Genomic DNA, 16,126 nt, shown 5'->3' with positions numbered 1-16,126 from the left:
TGTTTAGGTCTAGGAAAGCCATGGTTAAGATTGAAGTCCTTGGATTCATGCCACATGAGCAGAAATTTAAGTTGTTTAGACTTGGAAAGAGAATACTTGGGAAGAGGAGGAAAGAATAGGGGAATTATAGCTATCTTCAGGTATTGGAAGGGTTATCCTGTGAAAGAGGGATTCATCTTGTTCTTTGTGGCCTCAAAGAGCAGAAGTAGGAGCAGAGGGTGGATATTTCAAAGAGATAATTTAGGCTTGCCTCTGAAAAAGAAAGATCCACCAGCAGCAGAGTGGAATGGATTGGCTCCACAGTTAAATGAATTCTTCCCTCCTTGGAAATCTTCAAAGACCATATAACCTTGTCTCTTATGTTATAGAGGGAATTCTTAGTCAAGTATAGATTGAACCAAAAAGCTGCTGAAGATCCTTTCAACTCTGAGGTGTTTCTGTGATACAATACAGTAATGATTGTATACAATAGCCATTATCTGTGATACAATAGCAGTAATCGGGTTTGGGATTTTTTGGAGGGGAAAGGTAAGAATGGAAATTACTGAACCCTTTGGATACTTACACTAAAATCCCATGTGTAAGGTCCAAGACATATCTGTCTCATATTAAATCTCAACATAATTACTGTACTCAAAAGCAAATTACTCTAGAAAGTTTTCTGTGTTGGTAGCCCTTATTTTTTCTGGCAAGAGCTGGCATCTGACTGGAATGAAAGTCTTTAGAGGCTGAGAGGGGGCCATTCCAACTTCTGCTGCTCAAGAGAGACTTGGCAATGAGGAGGTGCTTGGGTGAGAATGTAAAAAGCACTCTTTATCCTGGGCTGCTTAGAGGGATGTTAGAGTCATTCTTCCTGTGCTTTGAGATTAGGAGGAAAGTGAGTGGAATAAGCTGACTAGATGTGTTGTGGAATTGGAATGATGGTACACAGATAATCTAGATCCTCTGGCTAATAAAATGAATCAAACTCATATTTGAATCCCAAAATATGTATACACACAGAGCTATAAGGAGGGAGAGCATTCCAGGCATAAGAGAGCTAATACAAAGACATGGGAATGAATGAATGAAAAGTGCTGGGGAGAAGAGATGAAGAAGAGTGGGAAGACCTGTTTGGCTGGATTAAAGAATATAGTTAGGGATAATGTGATATAAGGCTGGAAAGGCAGGTTGGGACTAGGTGCTGAAAGACTTTCAGTGCCAAAGAGAAAAGTGTGTATATGTATATACATATATTTACAAATATGCATGTATTTATACATACTGAAGCTGTTATACATATATGTATACATATGAAATAGGGAAATATCAATATATATGTTTATATAAAAGTAAAAAATATATGTGTACATAAACAAACATAAACATAATCTCAAGTAATGGGAACCATTGGATTTTACTGAATAGCAGGTAAGATCACCCAGTATTATTCCCTTTAGAGGATAAAGCATTTTAGAAAAGTAACTTAGGTAGAGAGGATGAATTGGAGTGGAGAGAGGTTTGAGGATGGGAGACCAAGAAGGAGGTCTTTGTGATAGTCTTTGTGAGAGATGATGAGGACGTGGCTGTGTGAGTGGCAAGAATGGATAAATGTTAGGGAGGTAGAAAAGACAAGATCTGGATAACTGAGTGTATATGGGAGGAGAGTGAGGAGTCTGAAAAAAGCATCAAACTCCATCCAATTGGATAACTAGAAGGATGCTGGTATCTTCCACAGAAAGAAGGGTGAGTCTGGAGGCAAGATGAAAACTTTTTTGGACAGGTTGAGTTTGAGAAGCCTGAGGGACATTTATTTTAAATGTGAGGCTTGTTCAGTTATTTTTCAATCTTGTCCAACTCTTCATGACCACATTTGGGAATTTCTTGGCAGAGATACTGGAGTGGTTTGCCATTTCTTTCTCCAGATCCTTTTTACAGATGAAGAAACTGAGGTAAACAGGGTTAAATGACTTCTTCAGAGTCATATCTATTAAGTGTCTGAGATCATACTTGAACTCAGGAAGATGAGTTTTCTTGGTAATCTGTGCACTATGGCGCCACCTACCTGCTCTCCACTGTACCCACCAGACTGGAAATCTGGGCAGTTCACTAATTCAGTTGGTTTGAGCATGGTAGTAATATTTAAATAATACAAGCAGAGCAACAGCAGACATGTTAAAAAAAAATGCTGCTGTAACAAGAGTAATTTGGTTTATTGTATCAAGAGATGGTAGATGGTATGATATAACAGGGTGAGAAAATTTGGATTCAAATTCTGACAGTCATTTTACTCCCTGTGTTATCTTCATTACTCTGGAATTTAAAAATTCACTTCTGTAGAATTAAGGATTAGGATTAGGAGACCTTTAAAATGCCTTCAAATTAGGGGTGTGCTTGATAAATATTTAACATCTGGCTTTCCAAAAAATAATGTGTTCACTATATAATGCATTGCTAAATTTTCTTCATCTCTTTCTTAATTCTATACAATCAAGTTGAAACATTTGTCAATTTTCAAGATGTAACTTCTCATGCTGAAAATTTAATAGTCGACTCTCATCAGCTAGTGTGAGCTACCTCCATCACAACTTTCATCTGCCTCTGGCTCTTAAAGCTCTGTTACATCTTTGATGGTTCGATGTCTGATTGGCAATACTCCTCTGTTTCACTCCCCCGAATCCCCCATTTTGCTGTGATCAACTTACAGTTCTATTTTTCTTGCCCATTTCTGTCTTCCAAGACCTTTTATCTATCACCTGTTTTCTTTCCTTCCCTTTCCTTCCCCCTAAACACCTGATGCCTTCCACACTCAGCTTGGAATCTGAGGACTAATCCTAGTCAGGTGGAGTGCTACCACAGCTGTTCAGCAGTTGACATTCATTCAGTCACCAAGCATTTATTACTCACCTACTTGTTCAGTGTCCTTGCCAGGCATTGGGGAAAGTCAAAATCTAAGTTAGAAAACATTCCTGCCCTCATAAAGCTCATAGTTCAATAAGGGGATAAGACGCAACCATATTATTATAAAAACATAATTACATGATCAATATGTTAGATACAGGACAAAATGCCACATGAGGTCCAAAGTAAAGCTTGTGACCACAGAGGAAATCAGGGAAGGCTTCCTATAGAAGGTTTGACAAATTGATTGAACACCTTCCTCTCTCTATCAGTCTGCCTTTATGTTTGGTTTCCAACTTGCTGCTTTAAAAAAACATTTTTTATTGATAACTTTTTAAAAAATTGCTGCAACTTCCCAATAAGCTCATTACCCCCAAAGAATTCTCCTCTATGGCAAAGAGGTTCAGTTAAGCAAAAACCAATCAAGATAACAGCCATATCTACATAATTATGTATGTCTCATTCCACACTTATAGTCCCTCACTTCTCTTCAGACAAGGGAAGGTATGTTTCCTCATTAATCTTCAGGAATCAAGATTGGTTATTTCATCGATCAGAATTCTGAAGTCTTTCCCTGCTATTTCCCTTTACATCACTGTAGTCATCATATAAATTATTTTCGTGGTTCTGCTTGCTTCATTTTCTATCGATTCATCCATGTCTTCCTAAGTTTCCAATGAAATAATATTTATAAAATGCTTAGCAAAGAGCCTAGTATTTAATAGGGACTAAGTAAATGCTTGTTTCCTTCCCCCTTCCCTTCTTTTATTCCCTCATATTTGTCATTTATTATGCGGCAATGATATTCTATCACATTCACGTACCATAGCTTGTTCCTTCATTCCCCAAATGATAGACATTCCGTTTCAATTTTTTTTGCTACCACAAAAAGTGCTGCTATAAATATTTTTATATATGTGGGACCTTTCTCTCTGTCTTCAACCTCTTTGGCTCTATGCCCAGTAGTGGGCCAAAAGGGTATATACAGGACAGTGATTTTTTATTTTAGAATGCAATGCCTCCTAATTCTAACTTCTCCAGAAATCACCCCTGCTGTCTTTATCCATCTCACTCCCACAGCTAGAAAACTACTCTGGCACTTGGATAGTGGGAAGCCTGGCTCAGTGGCTGACTTGGGAGAAAGAAATAGAGGAAAGAAGAGAGCAAAGATTTATTCTCTGACTCCTTGTAATTGTTGGGGAGACATTGAGATAATAAATTTATTATAAATAATTATAAATTCATAATAAATACATTTGTTGCAAATAATTATACATTTATAACAATTAGATTTATAAATAAATTTATTCATTATAAATTTATTGTCAGGAAGGTGTTAGAAAATTCTCTTTTGGGGGGAATTTCTGTTTACCTTTCATTTCTTTTATGCCAGAAAGAGCTAGGGCAAAGTTTGGGAGTTGATGTTAATAAAAGTCACTTCCTATCATTGCCTTTCCCCTCACCTTCCATCCCTTAGAAGGGGGAGGTTCCTAAAGGCAGTATGAAGTGGGATGAAAGACTTCATGTGGTGTATGAAAGGATGAGTGTTGGATTCAGGTTCAGAAGACCTGGACTATAATCCTGTCACTGATGCTTCCTATATGAGTGTTGTCTGAATCTCAGTTTTCTCTTTTGTATTATAAGGATAATAAAACTTAGATTACTCCTTTCAGAGAGTCGTTTGAAGAAAGTACATTATAAACCTGAAGGGGCTATAGAAATATGAGCTATTGTTGTTAAGAGCTTTAAAAGCTTTCATCTCAGAGACCTTTTGCTACTCTCCCCTTGCCTTATCCTCTGTCTTGGATTGTAATAAGCAAAATTCTAAGCTCCCATACTGCTCGATTCCCTCACTGTCCCTCCCTCACCTGCCCTTTTGTTGTCTGGTACATGAGTACCAATGCCCAGTGGGGGCACACTGGCAATAGGTAGCATGGTGCCTTGAGAAGACTGTTGAATGTGGAGACAGAAAATCTGCATTTGAGGATCACTCCTATTTACTAGTTATGTGACTTGGACAAATCATAGAATCATAAATCTAAGAGCTGAGCAAAACCTAAGAAAACATCTAATTCAACCCCCTCACTTTACATATGAGGAAACCAGGGCCCAGAGAGATGAAGTGACTTGCCCAAGTCTAAATAGACAGGGGACTTTTACAGTTTAACAGGCTTTAAAACCAGGTCCTTTGATCCAGAATAAGTGATATTTTCACTGAATTTGCTGCCTCTGTATCTCAATTTCCTTATCTGCAAAATGAAGAAATTGGCTGTATTTCAAGCTTTCAATATAACATCGGCATACTCTATATCAGATTGCTTACTGTCTTGGAGAGAGGTGAGTGACAAAGATTTGAAACTGAAAATACTACAAAAATGAACGCTGGGGGTAGCTAGGTAGTGCATTGATTAGAGCACCAGCCCTGAATTCAGAAGCACTTGAGTTCAAATCTGGTCTTAGACCCTTACCACTTCCTAGCTGTGTGATCCTGGGCAAGTCACTTAACCCCAAATGCCTCAGGAAAAAAAAAAGATTGCTGATTCAATATCAGGAAAACTATCAGCATAATTGACTGGATTAATAAAAAACCTACAAAAATCATGTGATTATCTCAATGGTTGCAGAAAAAACTTTTGACAAAATATATTGCCCATTCCTATTAAAAAAAAAAAAAAACAACTGGAGAGTATAGGAATAGAGTTTCCCTAAAATTATAAGTAACATCTATCTAAAACCATCTGTAAGCATTATATGTAATGGGGATAAATTAGAAGGATTCCCATTAAGATCAGGGATGAAATAAGGATACCCTTTATTACCACTATTCAATATTGTACTATATATAGCTTTAGCAATTAGAAAAGAAAAAGCAACTGAAGGAATTAGAATAGGTAATGAGGAAATAAAACTATTATTTTTTGCAGATGATATGATGGTATATTTAGCTCATGATAGAGAATCAACTAAAAAACTACTTGAAATAATTGACAACTTTAACAAAGTTATAGGATATAAAATAATCCTACATAAATCATTGACATTTCTATATATTACCAACAAAGCCCAGCAACAAGAGATAGAAAGAGAAATTTCATTTCAGATAACTATAAACAATATAAAATATTTGGGAGTTTGTCTTAGCAAACCCAGGAATAGTTACAAAACACTTCATACAAATAAAGTTGAATCTAAACAATTGTTAAAAGTACCAAGTTCTCATGGGTAGGTTGAGCTAATATAATAAAAAATGCAATTATATGATTCTTATATAATTTATAATCTTATGTAATTATATAATTCTATCTAAATTAATCTACTCATTCAGCACCATACCAATCAAACTGCTAAAAATTGTTATAAAGCTAGAAAAAAAAAACAAAGAATCTAGAAGAATAAAAGGTCAAGAATATCAAGGGAATTAATGGAAAAAAAAATGCAAAGGAAGGTGGCCTAGAAATACCAGACCTAAAACTATATAATAAAGTAGCATTCATCAAATTTACATTTGTACATAGTACTAATTGGTACTAGCTAAGAAATAGAATCATGGATTAGTGGAATATGTTAGGTATATAAGGCAGTAGTCAATAACTCTAGTAATCTATTCTTTAATAAACCCACAGACTCTAGCTTCTGAGAAAAGAACTCTATATTTTACAAAAATTTATGAAAATTTCTGGGAAAACTGGTAGAAACTAGGCATAGACCAACATCTCACACCCTATACCAAGATAAAGATGAAATGGGTTCATAAATTAGACGTAAAAGATGATAGTATAAGCAAATTAGGAGTACAAGTGATAGTTTACCTGTCAGACCTTAGGAGAAAGAAGGAATTATGACCAAACAAGAAATAGAGAACATTATGAAATGCAAAATGTTTAATTCTGATTACATTAAATTAAATTTTTTTTGTACAAGCAAAATCAATATAGCCAAGATTAAAAGGAAAGCAGAAGCTGAGAAATATTTTTTACAGTGTTTCTGATAAAGGCCTCATTTCTAATATATATCAAGAAAATGAGTCAAATGTATAACAATACAAGTCATTTCTTAATTGACAAATGGTCAAAGGATATGAACAGACAATTTCAGATGAAATTAAAACCCTCTATATTCACATGAAAAAATACTCTAACCTATTGATTAGAGAAATACAAATTAAAATAGCTTTGAGGTACAACCTCATATCTATTAGATTGACTAAGATGACAGGAAAAGATAATGATAAATGTTAGGGAATGTGGGAAAACTGGGACCCTAATGCATTGTTGGTAGAGTTGTGAACTGATTTACTCATTCTAGAAAGCAATTTAAAATTATGGTATAAAACTGTGCATAACTCTTAATTCAGCAGTAGCACTACTGAGTTTGTATCCCAAAGAGATTGTAAAGCAGGGAAAAGGACTCACATTTGCAAAAATGTTTGTAGCAGCTTTTTGTGGTGGAAAGGAATTGGATATTGAGTGGATGCCCATTAATTGGGGAATGGCTGAATAAATTGTGGTATATTGTTCCATAAGAAATGATGAGGAGGCTGATTTCAGAAAAATCTGAAAGACTTAAACGAGCTGATGTCGATTGAAGTGAGCAAAACCAAGAGAACATCATAAATAGTAACAAGATTGTGTGATGATCAATTATGGTAGACTTAGCTCTTCTCAGCAATACAGTGATCTTAGATGATTCTAATAGATTTGGAATAGAAAATGTCATCTGAATTCAGAGAAACAACTATGGAGACTGAATATAGATCAAAGCATATTTTTACCTTTTTGGTTTTTTTCTTGCTTGTTTTCTTTCTTGTGGTTTTTCCTTTTTGTTTTGATTTTGTTTGTTTTGTTGTTTTGATTTTTCTTTCACAACATAAAAAACTAATACTGAAATATGTTTAAAATGAAGGCACATATATAACATATACTAAGGAGGAAAAAAATTTGGAACTCAAAATCATAGAAAAATGACTATTGAATACTATCTTTACATGCAATCAGAAAAATAAATATTGAACACAATCTTTACATATAAATGGAAAAAAATATTACTAAGTAGGAAAAATTAATGTTGAAAACTATCTCTACATATAATTGGAGAAAAAAATACTGTTAAACTAAAAAGTTAAAAAAGAAAAAAATAATCATTTATTAAGCATCTACTATGTACAATGCCCTGAGCTCTATGCCCTTGTCTTTAGAGATCAAAGAAGATAATAGATGCAGAGTAATTTGTAAATTGTAAATCATAATACAGATGGTGAACTGTTATTATTAGTTTCAGGGTAGGTCCTGCCACATACAAAGGGGATTTCTTCTGCCTAGGTTTGGGTGAGGGAATGAGCTTCCTCACTTAATTCCTTTTATTTGAGTTCAGAATTTTTTAGCCAGGGTTATTTTTGAAAAGAAAAGCTTTCAATGCTATTGTTAAGGTATCTGACATCTGAATCTCAATTTGCTAAGTTATATTGATTCAAATGAAGCTAATTAACTTTAATGAAATATGGAAAGATTCTTAATGGTGAGAGTACATGTATAATCTATATCAGATTGCTTGGAAGGGAGAAAAAATATTGTAACTCACAATTCTTCCTTACCTTATATTAACTTCTTTTTGGAGAAACTGGTCATAGGGAGTTTCTTAGAAAAGAGAGAAGCCTGTGAGATGTCCTTGTAGAAAGATTTTTGGGTTTCCTATCCCCTTCTTTCCTACTGCAGTAAGGGTTATCCAATCTCCCTGTTGCTCTTTCCTGACAATGCCTTCTCCCTTGGTTGTAGCAGGTACTTATTCTGTTTCTCAATTGGTCATTGAGTATCACTTTTTTCATAGATAAAATCAGGGAATTAGACTATGACCTTTAAAATTCTGTCCATTGAAAATATTTTCCTCTATTTTTCTGAGTCCCAGTTTCCTCTTCTGTTAAAAGAGGATGATTTCATATCCTTTACTACCTCACAGAGTTTTAAGGAAGTTGTTGAGTCATTTCAATGATGTCTGTTTCTTTATGACCCCATTTAAGGTTTGTTAGTTGGTTTGTTTGTTTTTTGACAAAGATGCTGCAGTGATTTTACTGTTTCCTTCTCCAGATTATTTTACAGATGAGGAACTGAGGCAAACAGAGTTAAATGACTTGGCCAGAGTCACACAGCTAGTAAATATTTGAAGTTAGATTTGAACTCCTGTCTTGTTGACTCCAGAGCCAGCACTCCATCCACTGCACCATCTAGCTGCTGCTGTAAGGAAGATATTTTGTAAATCAATGCCTGGTAGAAACACAAATTATATGCATTATCTCCCCCTTAATAGTTAATTTTTTCAACCACATGTAAAGAAAGTTTTCAATATTTATTTGTACAGATTTTGAGTCCAGAATTTTTCTTCCTCCTTCCTTCCCAAGACAACAAGCAATATATATATGTACAATCATATTAAACATATTTCTACATTAATCATATTGTGAATAAAAATCAGGATAAAATAAAAAAAACATGAGAAAGAAAAAAGCAAATCAAAAAAACTATTGAAAAAGCTTCAATCTGCATTCAGACTCCATGGTTCTTTTTCTGGATATGGACCACATTTTCCATCATGAGTCTTTTGGAATTGTTTTAGATCATTGAATGGCTGAGAAGAATTGTCTATCATAGCTGATCATCACACAATGTTGCCATTACTACATACAATGTTTTATTGGTTCTGCTCACTTCATTCAGCAACAGTTCATGTAAATTTTTCTAGGCTTTTCTGAAATCTGCCTGTTCATCTTTTTTTATTGAACCAATAGTACTCCATTGTATTAATAAAACCACAACTTATTCAGTCATTTTCTAATTGAAAGGTATTTCCTCAATTTCCAAATCTTTGCCACTGTAAAAATAGCTGCCATAAATATTTTTGTACATAGAATTATTATATTTAAGAATATATTCTAAGCTCCTTTCTGATTTTAATATTCTAATTGTATGATCTAACATTTTGTGTCCTAAGTTCTCTTCTCTTCTAGTTTTTTTTTTTATTATACAGCTTTTTGTTTATAAGATATATGCATGGGTAATTTTTCAGCATTGACAATTGCAAAACCTTTTGTTCCAATTTTTTCCCTCCTTCCTCCCACTCCCTCCCCAAGATGGCAGGTTGACCAATACATGTTAAATATATTAAAGTATAAGTCAAATACAATATATGTATATATGTCCATACAGTTATTTTGCTGTAAAAAAAGAATTGGACTTTGAAACCGTGTATAATTAGTCTGTGCTCTTCTAGTTTTAATATAAGATCATAGATCCAGAGCTAAAAAAGACTTCAGAGAACATCTAGTCCAATTTCCTCAATTTGGAGTTGAGGAAACTGAGGCCCAGAAGACTTAAATCATTTGCCTGATATCACAGAGAGAATAACTATGGATTCTAGGTTCTAAGAGTCTACAATTTAAACTCTTTCCTCTTAAACCATATGATCTATATCCTAATGTTCTATGTTCTAAGTTCTTTTCTAATTTTTATATTCCATGTTCTATGCTGTTAAATATTAAGCCCTCTTTCAGCTCTTAAACCCCTGTTGTGTGGTGTTTGCCTCTTTGTGACCCCATGACTACAGCATGCCTGGTCCTTCTGTTGTTCACTATTTCTCCAAATCTCCCAAGTTCATTGTTGTTTTTATCATGACACTATTTATACACCAGTCATTCCCTTCTCCTTTTGCCTTCAACTTTTCCCATCATTAGGGTCTTTTCCATTGAGTACCATCTTCTCATTATGTGGCCAAAAGATTTAAGTTTCAGCTTTGGTATTTGATTTTCCAGTGAATAGTCTGAATTAATTTTTTTAAGTATTGACTGCTTTGACTTCCTTTCTATCCAAGGGATTCTCACAAGTTTTCTCCAGCATCACAGTTTGAAAGCTTCGATTCTGTCTCTTTCCTTATAGTCCATCTCTCACAGTAATAAATTATTATTGGAAAAACCATAGCTTTGACTATCCAGATCCTTGTCTTAAACCCTTAAAAGCTCTACATTTCAACATTTAAACTCCTTCTATCTTAAAATTCTGTGCTTTAAAATTCTGCTTTTACATTCTAAGCCCTCATGTAACTTTAACAAATCTTACATTCTATGTTCTAACTTTCTATGCTCTAAGCTTCTTTCTAGTTTTAATATTTCATGTTCTAAACTTTCTTCCTCCTGTAATATTTTGTGTCCTATATTTTAATATTCTGTGTTCTCTTCTATGATACCATAAAGGTACTTCAGATCTAAAAGTGAGGAAATGCCCCAGGTTACCTCTTTCTGGCAAAAGAAGTCTTACCTCTGGGAGGGCTCACAAGCACAGCTGTCCAGCAGTGTTCTTGCAAAAGGAAACAGCCTTGCAGTGACAGACCAACAGGGAAGTTCTTAAAGCAGTGGTAGGATTAAAGAAGATGGCTCTATTCTGGGATAAAGCCAGTACAGAAAGGGTGCCTGGGAAGCCTAGAAAAATATAATTCTGGAGATCTGCCATCCTTTGCCAAATGAACATTCATCTTTTTCTCCACTTTAATTAATGTTACATTGATTGATTGTAGAATCGTATGGGAAATTGGAAATAGGAATTGTGTTCTGGGGTGTGGAGCGTGTGTAGGCTGGGCATGTGGGGCTCCAAGTTTTATGAATGGCCCCAGCAGCCTATCTGGCCTTCCTGTATGCCTCAGGCACCTCATACATCATCTGAGGCTGCTGCTTCTTTAGAAAGCAGCGTTAAAGGTGATGCAAATTGTGCTAGTTTTGCAGTTAGAAGACTTAGGTTTGAGCCTCAGCTCTGTCACTTAGCTATGGCCTTGTGCAAAGCATCCCTCCACTCTAAACCTGTTTTCCTCCTCTACAAAATGGGAATAATAATCTCATATTACCTATCTCATAGAACTATTATAAGGAGGCATTTTGTAAATGGTAAAGTATTATTACAAAAATTAATTATGAAAAAAAATTTTAAAATACATTATGATTATTGTGATTTATATTCAGGGTCCTTTTATATTCATTGTAGCAGCATTTGAATGAAGGAAAGAGTGAGAAACTTGGAATTAGGATACCTGGGTTTGAATCCTAGCTCTGATATGAACTGTGTGTGATCATAAGGAAATCACATCACCTCTAAAATTCTGTAAAATGGGTATAGTAACACTTACATTACTTATCTCATTGGGTTTGTAGCATTATTGAATGGCAGCCTGGGATCAGGATAGGACAGCAGGGTCCAGGAGAAAGTATGATAGTTTTGCAATCAGAGGAAGGAAAACCTTGGTTTCCTCTTCTAAAGTGAAGGGATTGGGTTGGATGGTTTGCTAATAGGATGCCTTTCCAATTCTAAATCTATTATATTATGGAAGATGCTAAGTGCTTTGTAAAGGCTTTGTAAAGGCGCTTTGTAAAGATCAGTGTAAATAATACTACCCAAAGCCTTTTCATGCGCAAAACTGGTTCTTTCAGTCTATTTCATCTCCATTGGTTTGTGGTGAGGTAAGGTAAGCACAATTCACAGAATCTTAAGAGCTGGAAGTGATGCCAGAGTCCATTTGGCTTAACCAAACTTGAAAAAGAAACCCCTGTTACAACATATTCTGTATGTAGCCATACAGTCATTGCTTGAAGACTTCCAAAGCTGCATCTCATTCTATGGATGGATAATTCTAATTGTTACAAAGTTCAAATTTGGCCTCAGACACTTGCCAGCTGTATGGACCTGAGAAAGTCACTTAAATCTCTATTTGTCTCAGTTTCCTCAACTGTAAAATGAGAATAATAATAGAACTTTGCTTCCTAGCTTTGTCATGAAGATCAAAGAAGATAATATTTGTAAAAGTTCTTAGCGTTGGAATAGAGTAGGTGCTAAACAAATACTTATTCCCTTTCCCCTTTCCTGACATTACTTCTCAGAGTCTCTCAAGTTTTTTTGGTACCAGGTTTTCCATTCATATACATCGTGCCATTAGATCCTCACAACCACACTGGGAAGCAAGCAGGGAAGGTGCTACTGTCTAAATTGAGTGACTTGCCAATGATCACTGAGCTAGCCAGTGGCAGGCCTAGATGGAGACCCTAGATCTTCAGACTTGTGGTCCTGGGATTTTTCCACCACTCTATGACATTTGAATGAATTTTAACATGGCACAATTGAATGAGCACTGATTTTGGTTTCAGAGGACCTGGGTTCACCCTTCCCCCCAATACTTAAGATCAGCTTTGGTCCAATAACTTAACTTGTCTTGAGCCTCAGTTTCCTCATGTGTAAAAAACTAGGCAGTTGAAATTGTTTTTGAGATCTTTTCCAGCTCTGCATCTATGGTCCTGAAAACCTAAGTTTCTCTAAGATAGTGTTCTAGCCTTGGTGATGTACTGTCTGGGAAGTGCCATGGCATGTTATTGCTCTATAAAAAATGATGAATAGACTGTTTTTAGAAAGGCCTTGAAGGACTTAGATGAACTGATGCTGAGAGATACAAGCAGAACCAAGAATACATTGTATACAATACAGCAAGAATGTGCGATGATCAACTATCAAAGACTTGGTTCTTCTCAGTGATTCAATGATCCAAAGCAATCCCAATAGATTTTGTACAGAAAATGCCATTTACATCCAGAGAAGAACTAAGGAAACTGAATGTAAATCAACATATACTATGCTCACTTCTTTTTTTCTGTTTTTTTTTTTTATCTTTCCCATGGTTTTTATTTTTTGCTCTGGTTTTTCTCTCCCAAAATGATTCATAAAGCAATGTGTATTAAAAATAAATAAATTTACTAGGGAAAAAATAAATGACTTGTCCAGGTTCACACAACTGGTAAGTGTCAGGTATCCTGACTCTGGAGCCAGTGCTCTATCTGCTGTGCCAACTAGTTTTTTCCTCTCTTCCCCCTATTAATGTCCCTCATTTTCTTTGCTTCTTTCTCCGATTTGACTGGAGTTAAGACTATCTGAAGAATAGAGACTGGAAGCACATTGTGGCAGTAGGATGATGGCTTGGGTATTAGAAGTTTTGAGCTATCCCACTTTTTCCCTTTGTGACTTCACTTAATCTGTACAGGCTATAGTTTCCTCATCTGTTAAGAGGTTGGACTAAATGATCAGATAAAGTCCCATTCTGTTCTAAACCTGTAATCTTAAGGAAGATTTAAAATGCCAAGGTCAATTAATATTTTATTTAGTTGGCAATGAGGAACCATGGCTTTTAAAAGGGGCTATATATTAGGAAAAGTGATACTGATAACCTAGCCCAAAGAATGCACCAAAATCCATTTGCAGGGACTGAAAAAGTGACTTTATCTGTTACCTGTTAATCTTCTTAATTTTCTTATTGCTAGATGGTACAGTATTTAGAGTATTGAGCTTGGAAGTAGGAAATCTGAAGTCAAATCCAGTCTCAGATACTATGTGACTCTAGACAAGTAATTTAAACTCAATTTGCCTCAGTTTCCCTAAGTGTAAAGTGGAGAAAATAATAGTACCTACTTCTCAGGGTTGTTGTAAGTTTCAAATGAGATAATTTTTATAAAGTGTCTGATACCTAAAAACTATTTTCTTCTCTTTCCTTACTCAAATTTGAAATGGTAAGGAGGAGGAGGCTCAGACATCTTACTTTAACTGATTCCTCTCAGTCTCTTAAAAAGATCAATTGGCTAGGTTATACCTCCTACCTCTGGTCTCCCACAGTGCTATATTTGTACCTCACTTACTGCTGGGTTGCAAGCTGCCTTGTACTCTTTGTGGACTTGCCCTACTGAACTGTCAGCTATCTGAGGGCAGGGGCTGCATCTCAGACATCTTTGTATTCCCTTTGAAGCTTAATACAATTCTTTACTTATAGAAGGTATTCAATAACTGAGAAAAGAAAGAAGGAAGGAGTTCTATTATAGATTGTTTGAACTAGCATCTTTAAGTAAACTCATTGTTCAGTAATTCCAATCATGTCTGACTCTTCATAACCCCTTGACAGAGATATTGGAGTAGTTTGCCATTTCCTTCTCTAGCTCATTTTTTTCAAATGAGGAAACTGAGGTAAACAGGATTAAGTGACTTGTCAAGAGTCACAGATCTAGGAGATATCTGAAGCCAAATGTCTTCCTGACTCCAGATTCAGCACTCTATCCACTGAACCACTTAGTTGCCCCAAGCAAACTCATAGGAGGCTCAGAGATTTCTGATTTTAAGGAGATGGCCTTTAAGGTCCCTGTTAGTGCTAAGATTTTGTGATTTGTACTGCCAGTAAAGTGTGGAAATAGTTGTTCTAGTCTCTACTCATCAGTGTGAATGGTATCTCTTAGGTTCTCCTCAATTCAATACTTAAATGGCATAATTTTTTGCTTATAGGGCCCATCTATTTGAAGCTTTTGTAATATGGATGGAAGACAGTGAGTTAATTATACTAAGATATTTTGAGTTTTCTCAGTTATTCTTTTGAATATATTGTTCATGTTCTTAAATTTATTGAAAACTCAGTCATTAGAAACTTATTGTTTCTACTCTTGTTTGTGCTGATTAAAATTTCTATTTCTTAATTAGTACCAAATGGTTTTAGTAATTACAGCTTTGTAACATAGTTTTGAAGCAGACAGATGAGAGGATCTAAATTCAAATTCAGCCTCAGACAATTTTTAGCTATGTGCCTCTGGGCAAGTGACTTAACCTGACTTTGTCTTAATCCACTTGAGAAGGAAATGGCAAATCCCATAGACAGTCCTGGAGTGCTATGGTTCATGGAGTCATGAAGAGACAGATATAACTACACAATAATAATATAGTTTTAGATCTGGTAATGGTGAACTGCCAGCTTTTATTACTCCTTTTTTATTAGTTTTTTTTTTTTTGCTGAACTTTTGCTTCTTCAAACATATTTTTTTTATTATTTTGTCTAGTTCTATAAAGTAACTCCTTGGTAGTTTGGTACCATATCATCTCTGTAAATTAATTTACAGAGTATTACCATTTTTTATTAAATCAGGGGAAATCCAGCCACAAACAATGAATTTTTAAATATTTGTCCCCTTATATTTCTTTATATTATCTTTAAATATTTGTCTCCTTATATTTCTGTAAAGATTCTTCTATAGTGTTACTTAGAATTTTTATTCCTGAGTGTACCTTAGTAGGTTAACTCCCAGGTATTTTATGCATTTTGTGGTTATTTTGAATGGATTATCTCTTTCATTGTTTCTTCTTGTTTAAAAAAATAGTAATGTGTGGAAATATTGCTATTTTAATCTCAATGTTTGCATTGA

General features: G+C 35.1%; 1 protein-coding gene across 1 annotated transcript in view; it reads left to right on the top strand.

Moving 5' to 3' along the window:
- KCNN3 (potassium calcium-activated channel subfamily N member 3) overlaps positions 1–16,126 on the top strand; it is a 304,701-nt gene that overhangs the window by 95,247 nt on the left and 193,328 nt on the right. The window lies entirely within an intron of this gene.

Source organism: Sarcophilus harrisii, chromosome 4, assembly GCF_902635505.1.
Source record: "Sarcophilus harrisii chromosome 4, mSarHar1.11, whole genome shotgun sequence".
Classification (NCBI taxonomy): Eukaryota; Metazoa; Chordata; class Mammalia; order Dasyuromorphia; family Dasyuridae; genus Sarcophilus; species Sarcophilus harrisii.
The sequence above is the reverse complement of the archived record's forward strand: the minus strand, read 5'-3'. Positions and strand labels throughout refer to the sequence as shown.